The sequence below is a fragment of the Vulpes lagopus genome, chromosome 24, assembly GCF_018345385.1.
Source record: "Vulpes lagopus strain Blue_001 chromosome 24, ASM1834538v1, whole genome shotgun sequence".
NCBI classification, from domain to species: Eukaryota; Metazoa; Chordata; class Mammalia; order Carnivora; family Canidae; genus Vulpes; species Vulpes lagopus.
The window spans coordinates 39,065,623-39,083,140 of record NC_054847.1 but is presented as its reverse complement, the minus strand read 5'-3'; the positions used below and the strand labels follow the sequence as shown (position 1 = coordinate 39,083,140).

The 17,518-nt window shown below is 38.9% G+C and overlaps 1 long non-coding RNA gene across 2 annotated transcripts in view; it reads right to left on the bottom strand.

Annotated features, from left to right (window-relative positions):
• LOC121482014 overlaps positions 1 to 14,939 on the bottom strand; it is a 96,379-nt gene extending 81,440 nt beyond the window's left edge. For both annotated transcript variants that reach the window (XR_005985486.1, XR_005985487.1), the window contains exons 1-2: positions 14,741 to 14,939; positions 5,790 to 5,875 (exon numbers count right to left, since the gene is read on the bottom strand). This is a non-coding gene — a long non-coding RNA (uncharacterized LOC121482014). The remainder of the gene's footprint in view (positions 1 to 5,789; positions 5,876 to 14,740) is intronic.
• Positions 14,940 to 17,518: the final 2,579 nt, after the last annotated feature.

Here is a 17,518-nt window from a genome sequence, read left to right as displayed (position 1 = left end):
TGAGTCCTCATGTTCAACAAGGAGCAAGCTTCTAAAAAAGAAGTGGAAGAGGGACTAGCATTTTCCAGACCTCATCCTCCAGATCAGGCCAATGAACAGGCACCAACTGACAAAAATATTTCTGGATTTGTTGCCTCTGTCTTGAAAGTCCTGGCCGGTCACAGAAAGCAGGAGTCAATCCCACTGATACTCGAGTTCAGAGCGGGCAACAGCCACCAAATACATGAAGGCACAGCAGGACATGCAGGATCACACGCTCAAACCACCTAAAACTCACTGCAGTGGGCTGTCAGCCAGCCCCTGTGCTTGTATTAACCTCATAGCCATGGCCCGGCATTTTACAGGAATGAACAATCACGTTATGGTGGGAGAACTTATATATTCCTAGCACCAACGCAAGCTCAGAAGACCAACAAGACTGCCCAGGTAACAAAAGTTAGAGAAACAGATCAAGCAATAGGGAGGCAATAGGGAGTGGTGCAAACTGGGTAAATGGGAGAAGACCTCCAGGAGGCAGTTGGTCTCAGTTCCCTCCAGTTAACGGCTTGCAGCCTAATGCCTTAGATTCTTCTTTAAAAAAAAAAAAAGAACTAAAAGCCTGGATATTTTTATGTGAATTCTCCCAATTTTTCAATGGCAGTAGTCAATGAAATTTTTTTTGAATAGTAGATAGACCAAATAAAAACACCTACATGCCAGATGTGGCTCAAGGGCCAACAGTTTGCAATGTCCAATTTATATAATTCATCACAAGTAAATATAGCCTGTGTTCCCAAATAGATCAAATATTATTTTAATGTGTTTTTATAAGAGAGCTCAGTTTTTTCTGCCTCAACTAAATGTTATTTCTGTGTTCCTTCGGTTGCGCTCTCAAGCACAATTCAAAGTTTTTACTTTGTGGGTTTTATTCCTCCATTGTTCGTCGCATTCTCATAGCAGTTTGGAAGAGCGCTTCTTACTGTTTTATAACACAATCTTCCACTTATAACCACCACAACAAAATATTCTTTCCTAGATTTAAGGTGAAAAAAAAATCTCCCTTCATTTACTTTCCTAACAGTAACTAGCACCATCACCGATGTCAATGAAACCATTAGGGAGAAAAGGGGGTTAAATTAAATTTCTTGTGATGCTTCATTTTTTTCATGCAGAGAGAAATGGATAGTCTGGAAAATGGTTAAACTTGTTTTAAAAATACAGAAAGAATGTTGTTGTTGGTTCAACACCAGGCGCTTTGGTGAAGCGATAAGATTTTTAAAAAGCAAAGCTTTTCACCAGGTGTATGACACCATTTCACATAGCCATTTGGGTTTAAATGGAATGAAACTGGGAAAAGAATGCATTTTGCATTTGTAATTCAGTTAAATAGCTGCAACACATGAATTGGTCTGCTGGTAGTTCCCCATATGTTCCTTTAGTCATTTCAACATTTTCTCCACAACCACTAAAAATGATCACTTTTATATGAGATTTAACCTTTTATTCTTAAATCTAATAGTCAGGATTTTTTACTTTTGGATCTATAATTACTATTACCAGAGTAATTATAAACAACACTCTGAAAGTTATTCATCAAGTGCTCATCATCATCAAATAATATTCATGTGCACCTGGGGACATATTACTCTTTCATGGCAGTGCCCAAGATCATAAATACCATGCAAATTCTCATTTAAGAAAGAGAAAGGCAACTTGCCTGTTCTGAGATACCTGCTGGACTCTAAACTGATGAAGCAGGACCTTAACCACATCGTCAAGCCATTCCTGGAATGAATCCATTTTTTAATTTCAATTATTTGAAAACCTCAATTACTGATACTAGAGATGAGATGTCCAAATTATTACCTGCCTGAATATTATATTTTTCAACCGAGTTATATTTACAAATCATATACAGTCTTATAAATGTCAGCCTCACTTTTAAAGTATGATTGCCCTTGGACTTGCCTTCTCAAAACCTATGAAAACAAATCTATTGCACTTACGTCGTCAGCAAGGTATGCTACATAGCTAATATTTGGGTTCCATGCTTTAGGGGCAGATCCAACTGGGAGGACAGCCTGTCAACTTATGGTTTTCTGAAACACCAAGTTCAATACCCAGAAGTTGGATTTGAATCTTGCCTCCCACATCTAGTCAGTGGGCAAACCTACTAACTCGACTTCCACAATGTTCGATGCATTTATCTCTTGCCCTCCTTTCCTGAAATGCTAATTTCTAACATACTAATTCAGAATTCCGGTTACCAGTTAAGGCTGGAATCCATAGGCATAAGGTCATTTGCTATGTCTGGATACACATGCCCAAAGCTAGGTTCCTTCCTCAAGTCATGACTAAATGATGGGTAGTGGACTCATTATCATGGAATCTCCAGGCCCAGGGTGGAGATGATGAGCTCTTCAAGGTACTTTGGAATGTAAATCTTAAAGAATGTCTCATGAGAAATCTCATTTCTCCAGGGACCTGCCTTAGATGACCTCATCCTCTAAGAGGATCCACATGGGCTGAAACTAATTGCCAGGTGGGATAGGGGTAATTTCTATCTTAAATCACAGGGCAGGGGAATCCCTGGGTAGCTCAGTGGTTTAGAGTCTGTCTTTCGCCCAGGGCATGATCCTGGAGTCCCGGGATCAAATCCCACATTGGGCTCCCTGCGTGGAGTCTGCTTCTCTGTCTCTCTCTCTCTCTGTGATTGTGTGTGTGTGTGTGTGTGTGTGTGTCTCATGAATGAATAAATAAATCTTTTTTAAAAAATCACAGCGCGAGGAGATGATATGCTAGATAGACTGAAGAAGGTATGGAGGATAGACCTGGTTTCAGACCTACCCATACTATAGTCACCTTGAAGTCAACCTGTGAATCCAACATGATGGAGCCCAGAAGTTCCTGAAGCTCTCCCAGATAGGGTGGAAAACAGTGGAATGTCCAGGGACCAGCCATCATGAGATGGAGAGAGATCTTGCTGGGAGTGACCACCCAATCAGTAACCGAATGGAAGGTATGACAGAAATGCAATGGGTCTATAGCACCAGTGAGAGACAAGGAATGGCTACATCAGCCAGGAAGGGCTATAGACTCACTGAACCACAGATCAAATCAACCACAAGTCTCACTCCCAAAAGCCAGCAAAGGGGCAAAGGGACATCACCCCAAAGACCAGAAGAACTAGAGAACTCGAACTGAGTGAGCTGAATACTTCCGGAGTAGACTCCAGTACCATTTTGAAGAGGAGATGAGAACAAGGCAGAAATAATAATATAAGTGAGAAGTAACATTTTTTGAGAACTTTCAATGCCAGGTCCCATTCTAAGTATCTATGCTAACTCATTTAATTCTCTGTGACAATCCTTAAGGGATTCTATTATATTTTATCCTCATTTTACTTATGTAGAAACTGTGACACAGAAGGAGGGAATAATTTGCCTAGGGTAACACACCTACTAAATGGCAGTACTGGGATTCCAAACAGGCCAGTTGGCTCTACAGCCCTTACTCATAGCTATTCTATGATTGCATCTCTCTTTAAAAATAAAAATCTTGTCACATGGAAATTTGCAAGATTGTACAGGAAATAAGACATCTATGCAAAAACTAGTAACCAAGAAGTGTAGTAACCCTACCCTTTCCCAGTAGACCCAACCACCATTTTGAAGAAGACTTGAAAAGGAATAGAGGTACAGAAACAATGATGATGATGATGATGATGATGATGATGATGATAAATATATTGAACCCTTTCTACATGCCAGGTGTTGTTCTAAGCACTTTAGCAGCATTAACTCATTTACTCCTCATTATAACCCTGTGGTGTAGACCAATGCTGTTGAACAGACTTCATGAGAGAACTGTTCTATGATCTCCAGTATGGTAGCCACTAGCCACATGGGACTAGTGAATCCTTGCGATATGGCTAGTACACCTGAAGAAATGAATTGTTACCCTCATTTCACTGTAATTGCCTTAAATTTAAATGTGCATATGTGGCTAGTCACTATTGAATTGAACTGCACAAAGGCAGATTTCTTTTTCCAGGTTACACATGAGGAAACAGGAACACAGAGTAGTTAGGTAATTTGTCCAAGGTCCCAAAGCTACTCGGTGGCAAAATCATGGTTTAAACACAGACACCCTCACCCAGGAGCACACACTTTTAACTCTAACATTTCCACAAGAGGTCCTGAGCAATTATCCCAGAACACTGAGCATTATCTAAAGGTACTGTTTACATGATCGAATGGAACATTTAGTTCCTTTCTTCCCCAAACAGTTGGGACCAGATCTGTAACTGACAAAATAAAGACACTAATTTTCTCTTTAGAGTTTCTCAACTGCAGTCTGCTCCCCAGTAAACACGATGTGTTTCAAATAGTGTGGCTATTTGATCTGGCCTGGTTACACTTGCATGTTCCGGATCCAGAGGGCCGCCCGATTATTGTTACCCTGTTCATCCAAACCAAGAAGGACATGGTTACTGCAGAGGGCAGCCAAACCATCTCATCAAGGCTGCTGGGATGGCAGCTCCCAGGTGCAAGGACCCTGGGGTGAAGCTAAAGGAATGAGGGTCGGGGGCTGTTGTCAGAAGTAATGTCTCAGTAACTAGAATGTCAGGAAACTATAGAGCTTGAGGCCTAGACAGAGATGCAAATCTGGGGAGTCAAACTGCAAGAATTTTCTTAAATCAGAGGCATATCTTAAAATTGGCAGAATGCTTAGTTAGAACAGATACACCAACCACAAAATTACAGCCTGCCCGGCCCCTACTGACATCTGGAATGACCTTGAGCAAAAGCTGACCTCTCCACAGTGTAAGGTCATCTGTGACCCAGTGACAATAATACCTGTTCCCTCATCCGTGTGACAGACTTGTTTTTAAAGTGTTCTTAGCTACCCATAACAGAAAAACACTTCAGTACGCCAACAAGTGTTTTCATTGGGATTAGGCACTCTTGCTATGGTTTCTTAAATGCATTAATTTATGCACAAAAAGAATGTAATTTGCCCAGTTTTTCTCTGAATCAACTCCTCGTGTCTCATTCTGAGTCCAGGACAATGATGCTGTGAGGTCAGTTTCTACCGGGTCCCATGCTGAAAAATGATTTTCCTTGGGAATTAAATCAGGGATCTTTGTCTGAGAGAACAGTTGGGCTTGAAATAAAGCTGCTTTACTTTTGGAAGAAAAGATCATATTAAATTTTTGAGAAAGGGGAAACAATACGAACACTCTGGAAACCAAGGACTTTTAAGTGCAAATTTTATCAAAGCAAAAGCAAGTCAACCCACTAAAGGGCTCCTATAGGACTGGAGATAGTTAAAGATTTATTATGAGCAACAAAAACCTGGGTAAAATTGTGTGCCAAGGGGGAGAATTTTGCAATTTAAAATGTGTGTGTGTGCGGGTGCATGTGACATTTGTGAAATTTCACAAAATGTTTCCGTTTTGCCAGGCAGCGTTCACAAAGCCAAACCTTGGAGCTCGGCACAGCACCTAGGCCAAAAGCAATCAACAGCCCGAGCCCACACAACAGCACATTAGCAAATATGCCAGCTTCCCTCACATCACGCAAAGAAATGAAAATCGCAATGCTGAATTGCACAACTCCTAGAACATGAGAGAAAAACAACAATGAAGAAAGGAAATAATTTAAAGGGCAAGTTATTATTAACAGCACATATTGAGAGATAAGCTTCTGCATCTTCAGTGTAAAACGGAGGCCAACTGAGTTGCCAAATTTGCATCAATAGAGTCATCGGCCACCCTGAGGATGTCGAGATTCGCTCTTGTAACCTACCTTCATTGGCTTGCAGGAACGCTGGTGCGAGCCCAGGTCATCATCTGTGTTTATGAACATCCTAGAGCAGGAGTCAGCAATGTTTTCTGTAAACCATCAGAAAGTAAATACTTTAGACTTTGTGAACCATGCAGTCTGTGTTGCAGCCACTCAACTCTGCTGTCTATCCGTGAAGCCACAGACAACACGTACATGAATGAGCATAGCTGTTTCAATAAGACTTTATTTACAAAAGCTGATGGCACACCTTAGTTCACCAAACTCTGGCCTAGGAAATCGGAAAAGGGGTAGAGTGCTATATATGTCAGTAGAACAAGATTAATTGATATTTGGGGGAAGATATGTTTATTTCTAAGTCTATGCAATTCTTTTTTTTTTTTTTTAATTTTATTTATGTATTCATGAGAGACACACAGAGAGGCAGAGACATAAGCAGAGGGAGAAGCAGGCTCCTCGCAGACAGCCAGGTGTGGGACTCGAACCTAGGACCCCGGAATCACGCCCTGAGCTGAAAGCAGACGCTCAACCGTTGAGCCACCCAGGCCTCCCAAGTCTATGCAATTCTAAGCTAGACTAGATTTACCTAATTGAAGCCTATCTAATATTGTAATATAAGAACCAGAAATTGGAGTAGACAAAATTATAGATTCTGTAGTAAATTTCTGTACTAAATTCCACTGTCTAGTTTCAATGTTTCCTCTACAAAGGAGACCACCCTGAGCACTCTCAGTTACTCATTCCTCCTCATCCCACAGACATTTATTTATAGATCAGTGTTACCTTCTGCAAATTTCTGTAGCTTAATATGTGCCTAAAACAGAGTAGTCAGCCAACTGAACAAGTCACTGAACTGCCTTCCATTGCTTCTCTTGAAAAATAATCAAAATTGGAATCCTAAATATAGTGGGAAAATACCTTCAAAGTTTAGAGGAAAAAAATTGAAGGTGTCAATTACTAAGCGAATAACTCAACAAAGCCAATAACAGATATTCAAGGACTCAGAATAGGTATCACCCTTAAAAAAAAAAAAAACTTATTCGAGAGTTTGTATCAGAAAAATTAAAAACAGATGCAAAGAAGAGAAAGACAAGTGACTGAAGAAACAATGAGAAGTTAAAGATAGCACACAACTTAAAATTAGATCAAAATAATGATTCATAATGGTGCTTTTAAGCTTAATTCAATTATTGAGAAATAAATCCTTATAAAATAGAGGCAAGATATTTTAAAAAGTCAGACACAAGGTTGAAATGAAATTTCCATCAGAGGAGGAAGTAGAGGAGGAAAGACGAAGAGAGGTTAAGTTTTGGTCTTGACTTGTTTAAGTAGGAAGCAAGAGACACTAACTAATGTTAGCAATTGATAATAGGTTACATATTCAAATGTGTTATTAAAAAATAAGCTTAGGCCATAGATAAATGGAAGTAGTAGTATGTATATCTTTCAAATGGGTGAACAAAATATTGTCAGAAAATAAAACTCAATCACTCCAGGATAAGGTAAAAACCAATTTACATAAAAATAGAAAACCAAACAGAGTTGTCAGAGTTAGACCAAATGTTTCCATTTTCCTAGTAAACAGCAACAGATAAATTTCCCAATTCAAAGACAGAGAATTTCAAAATAGGTTTTTCTTTAAGCAAAAATCCAGGTATTTCTGTTTCCAAGAGATATGCCTAGAACAAAATATTCCTGAAAGATAAAATATAAAGGAATGGACAAAGATATAGTAGGCAAACATTAATAATATAAAGCAAGAGTGGTAACATTAGAGTTAATTAAGGTAAAAAGCATTAAATAAGACAAATGCAGTATAATACACAAAGTGGATACAAACTCATTCCATCAAATATTCAAGTATCAAACCACATTTTTTAAAAAAATGTTTGAAATCCAGAAAACACTTTTAATATCATAATGGTAAATTTCCATATTCCTCTCTCAAAAATTGGTAGGAGAAAACAGAACCTAAGAACATTTAATAGCACAATTAACATGCTTGATTTAATAAATATATGGAGAACTTTGTTAAGCAAAAAGAAGCAAAATAAACATCCTTTTCAAATACCCGTGGAACACTTATAACACTGATGATATATTCGACCACAAAAAAATTCTCAAAAGATTTTTTTTAATCGTAGAAAGCACGCAAACCATATTCCACAGCTATGATGCAATAAAACTAAAACATTAACAACCAAAATGGCCAAATTAAAATCTATCCACTGGAAATTTAAAAGCTTTTTCTAATTAGTCTTGAATTAAAAAGAAATTCATAATTTATATTGCAAATTACTTATAAAATAACAATACTCAGAACACTACACATCAAAATTGGGGCACACTTGGAATTTCACAGAAAGCAAGAAAGAATTGAAAATAAGTGAACTAAGCACACATTTCAAAAACTAAGTAAAGAACAGGGGGATCCCTTGGTGGCTCAGCGGTTTAGCGCCTGCCTTTGGCCCAGGGCGTGATCCTGGAGACCCAGGATCGAGTCCCACATCGGGCTCCCTGCATGGAGTCTGCTTCTCCCTCTGCCTGTGTCTCTGCCTCTCTCTCTCTTTCTGTGTCTCTCATGAATAAATAAAATCTTAAAAAAAAAAAAAAAAAACAAATAAGGCTCCCACTGAAAGGAAGAAAGAAAGAACCAGGACAGGGGTGGGGAAAAGGAAGAAGGGAGGGAGGAAGGATGGAGGAAGGATGAAAAACCAGATATGTATATAGAGATTGAGATAGAAAATAGAAAAAAATCGTTTATTTGTTCAATAAATGCAAAGGATTATTAATTAAAGAGTAAGTATGGCAAATATGATCAGGAAAAAAAATGAAAACAAAGTAACTCTGGAAATGAGAAGATGTCTCAGCTATAGGTATAATAAATGTTAAAACCTTAAGAGAATGCTATGTAGTGTTTATGTAAATTTGCTAGACCATGTATATGAGATGGATAATTGTCTAAGACAGTGCAAACCTTGAAGACATAATGCTCAGTGAAATAAGCCAGTCACAGAAGGACAAATGTTGCATGATTCCACTTCCATGAGGTCTCCTAGGGTTGTCAAATTCATAGAGACAGAGAGTAGAATGGCTATTAAAGGCTGCAGGGAGGGAGGGATGGGGAATTAGCGTTTAATGGGTACAGAGTTTCAGCTGGGGGAGACAGAAAGTCCTGGAGATGGATGGTGGTGAAGGCTGCACAATAATGTGAATGTACCTAATGCCCCTGAACTATAATTAAAAATAGTCAAAATGGTCAATTTTGCATGATGTGTATTTTACAAAATAAAAGCAACTTGTCTTACTAGACATCAAAATTTCTTATGTGGCTACAAGAGTCAAACAGTGTGGTATTAGGAGAGGTGAGAATAATCAGCGTACCACAACTGAATGTTCAGAAACAAATACTGGTATTATGGCAATGTGTGTGTTGAAGATCGTATCTCAAGTCTATGCAAACCTGATAGGCTGTACAATAAATAGTTCGTGGTCATTGGTTTTCCTTTGAAGAAAATAGAATTAGGTGTTTATTTCACATCATACACATCATTCACATCATACATAAAAATGAAGTCTAGATTAAAGGGATAATATGTATGTAATATACATACATGAACATATATATAAATATAGATATAGATACGCATATATAATACAAGAAGCTATAGTGGACTATTTCATGATATTAGGGATACATTAGCATGTGTATGATGTTAGCATATTAGATGCACTAAAAAAAATTACTAACAACTACCCACTGGCCAAATTGTGGGGAGATGGACACTTGTATCCTATCGATGCTGTATCATTACAACTTCTAAAGAAATATAGTAGTACCCTCTAGAATTAAAAATGTATAATCTGGGGAATATGGGTGGCACACTCAGTGAAGTGTCAGACTCTTGATTTCACCTCAGGTCATGATCTGGTGGTCCTGGGATCGAACCCTGGGTCAGGCTTCATGCTCAGTGGGGAGTCTGCTTCAGGATTCTCTTTCTCTTTCTTTCTCTGTCCCACCCCCTGCTCATGCTCTCTCTCTCTAATATAAATAAATAAATCTTTCCAAAAAACATATAATCTTAGTCCTAGCCATATCATATGGAATCCAACAGAAATAAGAGTATTATTAATAAATAAATAAGAGTACTAAAACTTGAAACAACATATACACAGATGTTTACTGCTGCACTGTTGGTAACAGCAAAACACTAGAAACAACAGAAATGTTGACAGAGGAGAACGGTTGAATAAATGATGGTCCATTTACTCAACAGAATATGATGCAGTCAATTTAAAAACTACCAAGTCTTGTAATGAGAGAATATGCTTATCACGATGAGCACTGAGTAATGTATAAATTGTTGAATCACTACATTATACACCTGAAAGTAATATAACACTGTACGACATTAACTATCCCGTAATTAAAATGAAAACTTAATTCAAAAAACTTTAAAATTTTTAAATTACAAGGTCAATCTAGGCTCGAAAAGTACCCACCACATATTTGTTAAATGAAAAAAGCTTTTTGAGTTCCCCCACTATTTGGGGGGAAGAGTGGATCCCACCTGTAAATCTTCAGTTTCTACAGAAGCTACAGCTGATGCAATGTTACATCAGCAAAGTAATTGGAAAGGGGGGAGAAAAGAGTACTTTAGACACCTTCCATATTCTATAAATAGCTGCCATTAGCTTGTATCTCCTTGTACTATAAACAAATGTTCTTACAAGTAACAGAAAAGAAGAAGAAAAAGGAGGAGGAGGGGGAGAGGAAGGAGAGGAGGGGGAGAAGAGGAGAGTGATGGAGGAAACAAAGGGCAAAAAGAAGAACAAGGCTGCTGGGCAATGGGAATGCCCAGCGTATTATAGAAATATCTCTCACAGGTCAGGTTCTGCCTCTTGGAGCTTGATGGCAGAGTGGGAGAAATGCCATGGAGGTCCGGGCTGCTCTCTGGGGTTAGGTGCCAAGTCTCCCACTCCCCAAAATTCTACTCTGGTGCCTTGAAGAAGGATTCTCTTTCCTGCATAATGACAGGCCAGGAACTGGCATTGGAAGATTACAAGCTTCAAGTTAACCTCGTAGGCCCTCTTGAACTCTTGGCCCTCAATCCTGTGTTCACTCCACGGTCATGTTTCTCCCCAGAATTTCTCAAACTCAGCACTACTGACATTTTAACGAGAAAATCCTGTGTTGTGAAGAGCTGACCTGTGTGTGCATTGTAGGACATTTAGCAGTAACCCAGCCTCTACCCACTAGATGCCAGTAACGCCCTCTCCTCAAGTTATAATAACCAAACTACATTGCCAAAGGCCCTTCCGAGACTAAAACTGTCCCAGTTGAGAACGACTGAGCCCAATCACCTGGGCCACAGATCTTGACCAGGCAAACTAGTGATCCAAGCAAGCAAGCTCTCTCACAACTGCGTAACCCAGCAGCTATTGAGAATCCTCCTACACAAAAACATCACACAACATGCAAAAGTATTCTGGATTATTTTTGCCCCATCATTTCATGGCTTATCTTTAGAAATAAAATCTTTAAAGAGATAAACCGTATTGTATTAAAAGTGAGCGTAGCATCATCCCATGGTCTCTTGGATGCTACCAATCTGCTCCCAGGACGTGAGAGGAGCCTGCTGTTACATGAAAGGAAAATCCCTTCTCAGACTTTGAAACTACTGCAGTTTAAAGAAGAAAATTCTGTGTGGCTGAGAAAGAAAATATATAATGCCTGAAAACCCAAACTTAATATTTATCACATGTATAGGCTTTATAGATTTCTTTCTTGCTCTAGGTCAGATCTTCAGGAATCATAGAAGAATTTAGAAGATAAAGTGCTAGCTGCTGTGGCCTGCAATATATAACAAACAACACAGATAAGAAAGACAGCCACACACATTTTTAAGAGGCCCTCTGAGTACCAGAGTTTTAAAAAGATTTTTTTAAGATTTTTTTTTTTTTTTTTTAAATCTTAAAACGGAGGCTGTTTTTACCAGGGTAATGGTATATGTTCCAACTCTAGCACCTCCTCTAAGAATCTAGGACAAGTGTTTATTTATTTCTTAAAGCCACTGCCATGTATTTGTGAAAAACAGAGTCAAGGGCTATGAACTTTACAAGGCTATAGACCAAAGGTGAGGGTGGGGGAAGGGTAACGTGTTTAAATGGATAATAGTGATAAGGTCACTCAGACTTACGGGAAGTCACAAGTTGTTTTTAAGCCCCAAATGGCAGCTGTTTTGGTTTTAAAGGTTTATTGAAAGTGGACATTATTTACACCATGTTCATACAAAAATACAAGCAGTGTTTCCCTAGCACCTGTGGCAGATGTTTAAGGGGAAAAACTGAGCTCACATAGCCTCAAGAATCATAAACATGCCAACCTTCCCCAAAATAATACCTCCCTTTATGGCAAGTCCAGTCTCCCATTTCAGGCCGGATTCCTTATCATGATCTGAACTTTGATGAACTGCCTCTGAACCCACCTTTGGCTATGAAACTGTCAGGTCTTAGAAGCAAAATACGTTCCATCCTAGTCAGTGCTGAATGAACATTCTCCAAGGAAAATTCGAGTGTTGTCTTAGAAAGTAGTGACTCAAAAAGAGGTGTGTGAGCCTCTGAACTGGTTCAAAAACCAAGTTCCTGGCTACTAGGAGGAAAGAAGAAGGAAAAAGAAGAAGAAAGAAAAAAAAAAAAGCTGCAGATGACCTTGTCTGGACAAATAACTTGCTTTAAGGAAAAATTCTTACAGTCTATTCCCAAGAGTCCTCAAGATAACGGTGGACTCTTAAAATCTTAGTGTTTGAAATACATCCATGCCTGTATTTTTGTTCCTGGCGCAAAATGATGTATCTGTTGCATTTTTTTCTTTGTTCTCTCATTTAAAACATCCTTTTCTTCCCACTTAAATAAATTTGGTCTTTGTTTGATCAGTTGGTTTAGCTGATTTTGCTCTGATAGTAGGGAGCCAGGAGTGTGAGAGGGAGTTCTATGTATTTGTCGTCGACCGTTTAGAAGAAAAAAGAAGGGTACAAGGGAGGCTCAGCCAAGTTGAAGTGATCTACAGCTCGCCACATTTGAAGGCCACTTCTCCAGGGCATATTGCATATCACAGGGTGAGCATCAAGGGACCCCTCTGTGGTCTCCGGGACCCTTCTGGTATGATACATTGTGGTGTGGCATGCATGCTATAGTATCACACAATAATATGATGCATAGGGGCGCCTCGGTGGCTCAGCGGTTGAGTGTCTGCCTTTGGCTCAGGGCGTGATCCTGGGGTCCCGGGATGGAGTCCCACATGGGGCTCCCTGCAGGGAGCCTGATTCTCCCTCTGCCTGTGTCTCTGCCTCTCTCTCTCTCTCTCTCTGTGTCTCTCATGAATAAATAAAATCTTTTTTAAAAATCATGATGCATATATTGACTTCTTTACAGAGTCTTTGGTAGTAGCTGAAATAGCCCAGGCCCTGGCACATCTAACAAAACACCCCAAAGAGTCCCTGTGCTTCCCGAAGTCCTTTGGCTTACCAGGGAGTCATGCTGGCATCAAAAATGTCATATTAGTTAACAATGGAGGACCCATGGTTTATAACTATTCCTCTTCCAGGCTTTGTTTTTAGATAAGGGCCCCACCCCACCACATACCCCCTCCTCTCCCTCCCACCCCCACTGCTAGATTTCCATCCTCAGAATCCTTCCTTCCTTCTCAGCAAGTTCCTATCTGGGCGAAGAGAACATTTCCTTAGTTCACATTACAAGGAGCAAATTTTCTTCCACTGGAACCTGGAAGTTCAACTCTGGCCCATTTCTGGTAGGTCTCAGGTCACAACTCAGGAAACACTCAGCTTGAACAAGCAGAGATTAAAGCTGGAAAGGATTTTAGAATCACTTCTCACCAGCTCCATCAGCTTATGCATAAGGAAATCGAAGGGGAAAGGGGCCAATTTCACTAGCTAATTGGTGCTGGAGCCAAGACCAGAATTCACATCTCCTGGCTCCCAGAGCTTTCGATAACGGCATCCTATCTATAGGGTGCTCATTGAGGAAACATGATTTCAGAACTCCTTTCTCCACCTCAGACACATGAAGGCAGATAAAAAAAGGATTTATGCATCACTCCCTCATTATTTTAAAGCTTTAGTACTCTTGATATAGATATCTTTCTACACACAGTTGTGTCTCCTCTGATTTAAGGAGATTTATCCTTCAGTTGAGGCTGTTTCCTTCTTGCAGCCTTGGGGACTATTTTTTCCTTCCGAGTGGTTTGTGGCGGATCGGGGTGGGGGGGAAGTGGGGTGGAGGGAAGAAGAATAAGGCTTGGTAATCACCTCTCCGAAGCCTATTTCAGCACAACTCCAACTTGAAAGGTAAAACATCCGCAGACTCAAATTGTACTTCACAAATGGGTTCTCTCCAGCCAATTTAAAAATAATATTTGCTTCGCTGCATTCTAAAGAAATATCAATAGCAAATCAAAGAAAGGAAATAACCAAGAGCTTCACTATAGTTTGATAATCACTAAAAATGGAAATGCATATTTAGATCCTCTTCAACTTAAGGTAAAGTGGGCAAGGAAATTAGCCACAAATTGTTTTCAAAGGAAGCCCTCCATAGCACCGAGAAAGATGCTTGAACCTTCTCCATTAAACATTTTTCTCCACTTCGCCTTCAAACTGCCCCTGATATTCTGTGGAACCTGATTTAGCCTAAACATAATTGCCAGAATAAGAGCCCTACACAACACCTAGGGAAGGCCTCAAAGTTCAAGGTCCTAATGTCCATCTCCTCCCACCCATTGCGTAATGGTCCTGAATCACCAGATTCTTGCACTTACTTTGGGCTTGCTTTAAACTTCTCCCCTAATTCCATTTGGTTTGCTGGAGGGAGAAGGCAGAGGCAGCGACCCTGGCCGCTACAGGATGGGAACGAATGGGTACCAACTGAATTCAGCCTACCTCTCTCCTTTATCATTCCTTCTCAAAGGAGGTGGCAGGTGGTCTCTCTGAAGGCCTTTGAGACTATGTAGGGAAGAAGCCACGAGATTTCCTCTGATCCATCACATACATTGCTACAAATTTATCTTCTGAATTTCTTTTCCAGTGGACCCCAGAATTGAATTGCAAACAATCTTTGAAAAGCGGCTACCTGTAGAAAAGAACAGAGCTACATGGAAAAATAGTAGGTCCATAGACCTCATAGGCCAGGGAAAATACGGAGTCAGATTACACCCCATGAATTATTTACAGTATTTCTCTTTGCTAAATCTAAGCAAACATTCCACTTGCATCGAATCTACTCCAGGAGTTTTAACTGTTTATTGTAAAATCAAGTGCACAATAGCTCTTTCATGAAACATTTAGCTATATCTTTAGCACTAACAAATATCACACATATATTATGAATGCTTCCTTATTATAAAGCTAAACACTCAGCGCATGAAACTTTAAGCTCTGTATTCCAAATCATTACGAACAAGATGTTTCCTCTCAGGCAATTTATTCTGGTGATGTGGAATCTGAATAAATAGTGACGCTAGTATTTTTAATAGCTGTTTCCCACCACATATTGCAAAGGAAACATTAACAAGGGCTGAATTCATAACTCAGCATTGTACAAGTCCCAGATTTCACAACATTTATGGTGAACCATAAATTATTTTATATGCGAATGTCCTGCCACTTGGATAATTTCACTTGGCTACATGTTCTCCACCTTATCATGTTGAACAGAAAAGATATCCTGTCTACGAAACATCCTCGATAACAATAGGATATTCTAATAGAACCACTTCAGAAGATGGGATGGCACATGCCTGTAATAATTTAGCCGAGGTTTTTTTTTTTTTCTTTGATAAAATGTGTTTCTGAGATAACAGTGACAATAAGGCTCTACTAAATATTCATTTTCCCCCCTTCTTCCCTTTCTAGTCCCTTTGATCTGCTTGGCTTCCAATCTAGCAATAACCCATTCTTGTTTCATGCTCTTCGCCAAATATTTTTTTTAATATCATGAGGACATATTTAGTTTTCTGGTTAAAAGACTATCCTATCCCATTTTTGATCTCAACAAAGTCCTCCAACAAGGGATAGAATTAGGTTTTACCATTTTTCTCTAAATAGTGGAAATAAATTGTACTTTATAAACCTCTATATGTTGTGAAGTCCTGATGTGGAAACGTGACTTAAAAAAAAAAAATTAAAAAAAAAAAAATTAATGCCTCTAGTGCCTTTTCCCCCTCACAGAACTTTTGTTACTTTCCTATCTGTGAAGTGTCACTTATAGTCACAGCATGTCATGTTTGAAAGGCATGATGGAGATGACCAAGGCCCAGTGAGTCTTAGCCAGGGAAAGCTTTTTAAAACACATGTTAGGTCCCTCACTCATTGACTGAGGCTAACATGTGTGTATGTTTACAGGGGGTGGTGGTGGGTGATCAAGAATCTATTTTTCCAGCTCCAGGAAATAAATAAATATATAGATAGATATAGATAGATATAAGATATAGATATATCTTACCTGGTACTGAGGAAAGTCTCTGAGCAAGTCACAAAAGTCAGAAATATAAGGAAAATAAAACATTTGGCTCCATGAAAATTAGAAATTAGTATCAAAAAATATCATAATCAAAGCCAAAAGAAAGCATGACAAACTGGAGAAAATGCTTGCAAAAGCTATTTCACATAACAAAGAACTCTTACAAATCAATAAGAAAATGTTTCCACCCAAACGTGTTCATAAGAGCTATACCTTAAAACAATAAAATAACATTGTTACCTACCTAACTGGGAAAGATTAACAAGTTTAGTAGTTTGGGTTTACAAGGTCTCTTTGGGTGGAGCATACATTGGTGCTACCATTTTGGAGAATATTTATAATGGAGAGTGCTTCTCTGTAAAAGGCAATTAAAAACGTATCTCATTAATATTAATACCTAACAAATGTGCAATTAAAAACTCTCAAAGTAAGGTTGAAAAAAATATGTATCAGCAGTGAATAGCCAAGGAAAGGAGTAACAACTTCATAGTGTAATCTTTAAAATGTTGTGGTCAATGAAATAAATAAAAGATATGGATGCTGCTCTTCATTACTTGCCACCATAGCTTTTACTGCCCAGAAATACAAGTGGAGAAAAATGCAAGATGAGAAAAATTTTGTTTTAATCTCATGAATATTCCCCTAACTCAGAGAGAAGCATATTGAGCAGGTGAATAAACAGCCTGGAGAAAAGGTAGGAACCAAAACTAATGATAGCAGAGGCTCCTCCCAGGCCGTGCAAAATTTCAGTAATGGAAAAAAACAGGCACCATTTCTAGTGAGTGGAGTGAATGGGGCATTTAAATTTAATAAAGACATTTAAAACTCAACGTGGAATAAAACACAATGAAATGAAGAAGAGAACTTAATAACGACATGAATTAATTCATTAAGAGTTGGGTGGGGGGTGAGGGGAGATAATGAAACCTACAAAATAAAAAGTAGAGGGAGCTTAATAGAGTTGAGAAAATAGAGAATCAAAAATAACATTGCAGATTTAACAGAAATGATCAAAACAGCAAGAGAATAATCCACATACCTTGAAAATCAAATTGCATGGGAAATGGACATTAGAGAGAAGAAAAGATATGAAGGACCAAGAAAAATTACTGAACATAAAATGATTAATGTCAGGGCACCTGAGTGGCTCAGTTGATTATGTGCCACACTCTTGAATTTTGCTCAGGTCATGATCTCAG